Source organism: Etheostoma cragini, chromosome 2, assembly GCF_013103735.1.
Source record: "Etheostoma cragini isolate CJK2018 chromosome 2, CSU_Ecrag_1.0, whole genome shotgun sequence".
Lineage (NCBI taxonomy): Eukaryota > Metazoa > Chordata > Actinopteri > Perciformes > Percidae > Etheostoma > Etheostoma cragini.
Window position 1 is genome coordinate 260,506 of NC_048408.1, and position 8,253 is coordinate 268,758.

Here is an 8,253-nt window from a genome sequence, read left to right on the forward strand (position 1 = left end):
TGTGTTTTCTGTTTTACATGTTTCATTCCTCTAGTTAAAGAGGCAACTGGGCTCCAAGGCGTACAAACGAGAGGCGGCTTTCATGTATCACGATTAGCACTTGGCAAAGAAGTTTTATCATGGTTTGTTAAATCTTAATTTTTAATATAATCCAATGCGGTTTAGTCAACTTCAACTGACATTTCCACAGTCTGCCAGCTGTAGGTTTCTATACGCAGTGAAAAAGCATCACTTATTACTAGGGATGAGCGAGTACAGCATTATCTGTATCTGTATCTGTATCCGTTTACCACATGTATTATCTGTATCCGGATCCGTACTCGGACTGGGCGGGGCCCCAGATTTAACCAGGAAGTGGGTCGGGTTCTTTTGAAATGTGTGGGGCTTTAACCGGTATGTTATGTAAGCATGCAATTGATAATTGTTGATCAAAAATTGTTATATTTATTGCTGATTTGAAAACTATTTACATGACAGCATCAAGCTTCAGATCAATGGTGTTGTCATGGTAACAAACAAACTATATACAGAACGTTTTGCTACAATGAATACAACACATGTCGTTGCAATTATGAAGTAAAATGTAATGAACAAGAGTTTTTATACTCAATATAACTTTCTTTTTATCTTTTTATTTTTTTATGATCAGTGTGATTTCTTTTTTTTTGTTCTTTTTTATTTTTCGTTCTGTGATTATCACAGAACGCTGCACGGCCAGTTGAGGAGTTGTATTCAATCCGAGCACGGATATTGACTCATATTACTCGTATAATACTTGTACTCGGCAAAAGTGCTTTATCCGTACCGGATACTCGTTTCAGCCGGATACTCGGATCACCCCTACTTACTACCCATTTATAATCTGTTTATAATCAACGTACATTCATTTTGCCATTGCTTTGTACAGCAGAAGAACCGGCGGCTGAGCTGTTTAGAAGCAGATATCTTTCTATCACAGCGATCTCCACTTATGCTTTCAAGAAAAGTTAAGCTGAGGACTGCAGAGCCACCGAGGACACAGGCGAGGTGGAGGACTTGGACAGTGATGAGGACCAGGACGAGGAAAACCGGGACGAGGACAACGAGGAAGGCCGGGACATGGGGGACCAGGATGAGGATGACAAGTAAGATTGTGACATAGGGGACCAGGATGAAGATGACGAGGAAGACAGGGACGAGGACCAGGACGTGGAGGTCATGGAAGACCAGACCATGGGGGAGGGGTAGGAGGAGGATGAAGGAGTAGAAGAAGACGACGACGTAGTAGTGGAATAGGAGGATGAGATAGAGGAGCAAGAAATGGAGGAGGAAGAGCAGGACACGGCAGAACAGAAGAGAGACTTCTCCAAACCTCTAGCTAGAAAGCGGCCTTCTATTTCTGAAGTTGAACAGAAGAGAGGCTCATCCAATCCTCCTCTCCCTAAAAGGCCCAAAACGGGCTGAAAGTGCCTTTTCAAGACCGACAGGGTAAGGGTGCCCTTAGACTAGGGTGACCAGATGTCCCCGATTTTGGAAACCTGTCCCCGGCTGGATCTGTCCCCAGAAATGTCCCCGGTTTTCACTGTGACTGACAGACCCAAAATTGGAATGAAAGAAAGAAAATACTGACAAAACGGAGCCGATAGTCGCACACCTACACAGGCAGGCTGAAGGCAGCCAGAGCCAGCGGTGCTCAGAGTCTGGTGGTTTAGCAAACGCAATTTCGCGGACTTTTATTTTTTAACAGAAAGGTCGACCTCCTTAGAAATCCTTTCCATAAAATTGTCAGACACTTATATTAATATAATATAATATAATATTAATCTGAGTCTGTTAGCAGCAAAACGAGCACTTTTTTGAACATAAATACAAGCTGGACAATTATCCTATTAACTTACATTGCAGCTTGTTTCTGCCGACTGGAGCAATCTCGTTTAATACTGCATCAATGTCAAAGGAAAATATGTCCTCAATAGTTTTTATTGTATCTGATTCTCAAGAAGCTGTTGCAGAAACAAGCCTTGAGCAATAAAGCAAAAGCTGTCAGTAGTTCAGTAAACATTACAACATTATGAAATATTGAGGCTTTCTATCTTGAAATATTAAGACTTTCTATCTTAAAATATTAGGACTATAAGGACTTTTTATCTTGAAATATTAGGACTTTCTATCTTGAAAAATTCCCCTCTGAGGTGTAGTGGAGTGGAGTAGGAAGTAGCAGCAGGGGTGGGTCTAGGATCAGACCTTGGGGGGGCTCAGCCCCTAATGAGAACAGCTCTAGGTCTAGTGTCACCGTTTTTAAGTTTTACAAAAGTAAAAACATTACTTGATTTGGAGGTAAATTCGCTTCTGAGCTGAAAATGTCCCCGGATTTTGTCTGAGAAATCTGGTTACCTTACCTTAGATCCACACATTTTCCCACTCTCTGAAACGTTTAAGTTGAAAATTGATGCCATATACCCTATGTATTTATCTTGCAAGTGTCACCTGAAGAGGAGAAGGAGAGGCTCCTTCAGGCAGAGAACCAAAAGTGAGTTTTTTAAGTTTATTCACACGTTTTTAATTTTCCTTTCAAAATTAATGAAAACCATTGATCTTTTTCAATTACGGGGTTGAGTCTAATCATAACTCTACACATGGCTGGTATTTGCCTAATTTAGCTTTGCCTATAGGAGACTGTTGGGCAGCACTGAGGGAGATGAACAAAGACTGATCCCACTAGTTCTTGAAAGTCGGGTTGATGTGAAAACACTGAGTATAACTTCCGTTACTTCTGCCATTGCAATTCATATGATGTTGGTACCCAGCAGCCTCCTGGCTTTTGCAAACTCATTTAACTCTCCGCTGCATAGTTTTGAGCTTATCTAATAAAGTTAATACTTTTTTTCCCCTTTAAATGTACCAAAATTGCAGCATTTGCCTTTTTTAAGTTCATGGTGAAGCTGTTTTGAGCATTAATTAAATCTGTTAAACAATTGCAATAGGTGGGTTGGAGCTCAAATTGGTTCTTTACATTATAGGGTCCAACAGGTAGAAGCTGGGTCTTTCCCACTGAACCACTTATGAAGTTGTCTGTTTAATAAATAGAGGGTGTTCAAGGTGTCCAAAAATCTAGATAACTTTTATTAATGTTTGGGTTTGTTAAACTATGTTTACATTTTCTTGTTCTCTAACAATTCTTTGATTCGGAAATCGGAACATTCAAGCAGATTGAGCTACATGAACAGCAGTATATTTGAGCTCTCATTTGAAATTTCCCTTTTCTTTTTCCAGGTGCAGAAGGGCTTCATCGGTCCAGGTACAGCAAAGATGCTCACACAGCAAGCACAGAGCATATCAGTGTACAAGACAAGGGAGAGAAGGTTTGGAGGAGTCCCTCCTGTTCCACCAGTATGACACCCGCCATCCCTTGGCTTAAATAATGTGTTACCTGTTGATACTTTTAAGATCACTGCTCAGTGCATTAGTTTGAATATAATGTGTATTTCACTTAAGACAATAGGATAAACTTGAGCGCTGAGTAGTGTTGGAGCTAAATCCTGTTACATTCTCAGGGTTCATTACAATTAGTAGTCAAAATCTCAGATGTTGATATGTGAATCCATTTATTACATAGGATATATCCTGTGACAAATACAGAGTCAACCTAACACGGCTCTCCCCCAAATTTGTCTGACTCTCTGACTCTTGCATCCCTAATCTTATCCACAAAGAGAGGGGTCTTTAGACCACAGTGATGTGTGTGTGTGCCTATTCGTTATCTTGCAATTTGGAATGTGACTGGAAGTTTATGACCCTCAGATTAGGAAAAAGAGCAGCGGGCTGTACAAGTTGGACTGAAACCAGACTCAGGAAGCATCCCTAACAATCAATTCTGCTTCTAACACATTTAGGAGAGCTGGAATATAACGGAATATACCAGAACATCTTATGTTATAAAACCAAAAGTACTGCAAAACAACTTAATGCAACAAGCAACAAACTATATACTTATAACAACAAACTTAATGCATGACCACCATGTCTTCATTTATGTTGAAATAATGATTTTACTTTTTAGCTTGAATGTTTAATGCAAATCACACAATTTTTAAGCACACATTTTAAATTCCAACAGCAGGCAGGCTGACCTAACAATAAAGCGACTTGCAACCAGAACCTGGGTTTAATCTGAACATTCAAGCAGGATGAGCTACATGAATGGCAATATATCTGAGCTCTTATTTGTTTTTTATTTTTGAAGGTGCAGAAGGCCTTCATTGGACCGGGAAAAGTGAAGATGCACACACAGCATATCAGTTGACAAGATAAGGGTGATGAAGTCTGGAGGAGTCTCTCTTCTGTTCCGCTTCAGACCTAGAAGGCCTCTTTCCAGTCAGGAGGTTTGGAGGATTCTCTCTTCTGTTCCCCTCCTTCCACCAGTTTGACACGGTCGCACAAACCCGCCATCCCTCGACTGCAAGAACTGTCAGTTACTTGCTAATAATTTTAAGATCACTGCTCACTGCACTAGTTTGAGTATAGTGTGTATTTTACTTGAGACTATATTATATGCTGACCGGACATAACAGGGACTCGCACCTAAAACCTAGTCTGAACATTTTTCCAGGTGCAGAAGTACCCTTTCGCTCCGGGACAACAAAGATGCTCACGCAGCAAATCTTTTCCACCGACAGACCCTTGGCGTCCTCTTCCTCCAACAGACCTTCAGCATGTGCACTTTCCTCCAACTTTCCCTTCCCCTAAACTGCCTGGCAGCTCAGGGTAGCCCACTGTCGGCACCAGATGCAATGAATAAAGTTTAGATGCAAAGAATAATGCTGTTCTTTTCCAATAAATTGCGATTGAGTGAATAAAGTTCTTTAAATGTTTTCAGTTGTCAAATGAGCTTCTATCGTTCAAGAGTTCCACACCTGGATGTTCATTCTTTTTTTCCATTGAAATAAACATGAAGTTTGGTCTTGAGAGCACTTTGGAGCTCAGGTCAGAGGTCAGTAACCTCCTGACACTGTACTACAAAGCTGAGCTCAAAACCCAGCCCTCTGTACTCAAATCAAACCCCACCATTGAGTCTAATGTGGCCTGTCACACCAGTCTGTTGTGTCACAATTAAACATAGCTACATGTACACAACATGTACATAAGCGTTTGCATAATATGGGTCCACCCAGGGAAGTTGGGTTGATGCGAACATACTGGGTGACCCAACATCTCTGTGCGGCTCTACTGGGGCTTCCTCTGGGGGAACCTTTAAGCTATTATTGAAGGAATCCACACTGAGGACTTGGGCTCATACGGTGAGGCGCTCCCCATCTTTACAGAACAAAGTTGGCTGGTATGACCAATGTTTGTCTGCTGTCCTTGGGGCTTCCTCAGGGTGAGCCTTGAAGCTATTATTGAAGGGACCCACACTGAGTACTTGGGCTCATGTCTCCCAACTTGGCCCAATGGGAGTCAAGTTTCTTGGCACAGTGGGTCTCAACTTGATCCAATGTCGCCCAGCTCGGCACATGTATCCCATGAGGCCCAATGGGACCCAACTTGGGCCAGTGAGACCCAAGTAAGCCTAATGGGACCCAATGTGGCCCACATTAAACCAATGATGCTAAAAGAACTGGACTCAATGGGATCCAACCTGTTCCAATTGTTATCAATGGGATCCAGCTTGTTTCAATGGAGCCCAATGGGGCCCAATTTGGCAAAAAGAAGTTGGGCCTATGACCCATCTTGTTTTTGCAGTCTCTGTTTAAGACCCAGCTTTTTGTACTAAAAAAATAATCCCCACCATAGTGTTGGGCGTGCCCTAACAATATTTTTTTTGTGTCATGACCCACCCCCGTCAATGTGGTTTATGCAATCAGGTGCAGGGCCTGCCATAAGTTATACGTGGGGGAGACAAGAAATGCCTTTTACCTAAGAATTAAACAACACTAGTAAATTTTTAAGAAGGGTGGTGGTAGGGCTGCACGATTATGGCCAAAATGATAATCACAATTATTTTGATCAAAAGTTTGATCACGATTATTCTCAAGATTATTTGTTGATTTTAACCAAAACAAATTTTACTCATTATTGACGGGTCCAGCACGGGTCAAACGGTAGATACACTTGTGTGTGTGAAATGTCTGTATCGCCGCTGCGCTGCATTTTTATGAACTATGATAGTCTGGCCATGGGTCAAATCTCTGGCCCACGTCCAGCAGCTCAGTCTCAACACTCTGTTACTCTACCAACTGAAGTTAGTTGCATTCAATAACTTCTTCAGTGATCTTTGCCGTGGCCGCCGCGATAGCAGAGTTACCACGGAAACACTGGTACAGACACAGGTTTGCCCCTTATACTTAACAATATACAGCTGTGTTAATAAAAAATTAAAACTGTAGACAAAGGTCAGAAGTGTGGACCGGCGGCCGCTGTGTGGCCGGGCTGTGCGGCGAGTAAGAGGAGAGAGAGTAGAGGAGAGATCCAACACAGGCACGGCTTTGCAGACAAAATGGGTCATGTTACACAAAATTAAACCATATCCATATAAACAGCATTGCAGCGGAAACAAGGACATTAGCACCGGTGCGTCCTAGAGGAGCTAACAGCTAACAGACGCTAACTAGCACCGACTAGCACTGGTCACTGCTGTTGTCTGAAAAACAACAGACGGGACAAAATGTTGCGTTTACTGGTAAACCTTGAGACCGACGGATAACCGACTGCTATCTGATGAGTTGTCCTCCTGTCCCTCTGTCCTCACTGTCTACATCTAGAAACTAAGTTGCGCGGTGGTGCAGGGAACTACTCTGACTGGCTCATGAGCAGACGGCTTCACGGAGCAGTAGATTTGCTCTGCAAAAAACCAGGTCATTTATGTGAGGGGGGAGCAGTCACCCCGTCGCCCTCCTTTCTCCGCCGTTCGAAGCGCGGTGCGCGGCTCGTCTCAAGGGGCCCGCGTCGGCGGCACTCGTGTCGTCGTGCGGGGGTTTTCTCAGGGTGGTGTCCGTCGCCGTGTGGAAGGCGGGTCGGTGGAGGGGATCGGGTATGGAGGTGGTGGCGGCGACTCTGGACGCGCGCCGGTGATGGTCTTCCCAGCTACGGTGCCCGCTGGGCCCCGTTTGCGCGGGGTCCTGTTGGGTCGCCTCGGCTGGCACCTAGCAGCTGACTTAGAACTCAGTCTTCACGTTTGCCATGCAGTGATCCGTCACCTCCCGACCCCGTGCACTCCCGTCCTGAGGGCTACCTGGTTGATCCTGCCAGTAGCATATGCTTGTCTCTTTAGATTAAATTATTGAGTACACACGGCCGGTACAGGGAAACTGCGAATGGCTCATTAAATCAGTTATGGTTCCTTTGATCGCTCTAACGTTACTTGGATATTATATATATTAATAATATATATTTTATTATATATATATATATTACATATTATTCATGTTTTCGTGGTAAAGTTTGATTAGATTATTCAGGTTTTGCTCTGTGGGTCAGGGAAGGTTCTCGCCACAATAGACAGCAGTAAATAAGTTGTTGGTTGAACAAAACTTATATTAGCCCTAATTACTGCAGCTCCTTCAGATTGTAGTCTAACAAGAACTTGTGAAAGCGTCAGCTGGAGGTTTGCCGTAGCTCTGGCTGTCAGACGCAGGGGGTCTGGGCACGATAGTTCTGCCACCCTATCACCATTGCACGGACCCCCACCCTCCTCGCCAAAGGGGTCTCCTCCTCACAGGAAGTTGAGCAGTTCGAACCCGTCAGCCTGATGGTGACGGGGAGAGGGGCGTTCCTCTGGCGCCAGATTCTCAGGCATCAGGGCCTCCCAAGGCAGACCGAGAAGGGAGCGATGCCCTTTGTGGGGCGGGCATGGCTGTCAGTTTTAAAATCAGGTTCAATCCTGAGGCCGGAGCGCCATGCGTCAGTCGTTTGTCCGTATCCCAAAGACGCAAGCTCGGACCCACCTCCAGTGGGTCCAAGGGGAAGTTGGTGGGAGCCACGGAGATGTCCCTCCCACTGACGGCTCCTCTAAATAGCACAATAGGGTTGGTCCCCAGGCTCGGGGAGACTCCTGGAAGTTAATCATTTGTCTCTTTCCCGTCAGGGAAACCTCGGGTAAACTGGAGACAGTGGGCTCAAAAGGAAGTTGGTGGGAGACTTGGCAGCGCTGTCTCCCCCAACAAAGCGGGCAGTTCCTCTGAATTCTGGGGAAGGGGCCATCCTTAGGTTTAAGTTTTGAAGTAACTTATGCTATACTTGAGTGTCTGAAGTTCTTTTAATTGTTAAATAACATTAACG

General features: G+C 44.2%; 1 long non-coding RNA gene across 1 annotated transcript in view; it reads left to right on the forward strand.

The window, feature by feature from the left end:
- The first annotated feature begins 6,850 nt into the window (after nucleotides 1-6,850).
- LOC117957595 overlaps nucleotides 6,851-8,253 on the forward strand; it is an 11,487-nt gene continuing 10,084 nt past the window's right edge. Inside the window, exon 1 of the long non-coding RNA XR_004659541.1 lies at nucleotides 6,851-7,140. This is a non-coding gene — a long non-coding RNA (uncharacterized LOC117957595). The remainder of the gene's footprint in view (nucleotides 7,141-8,253) is intronic.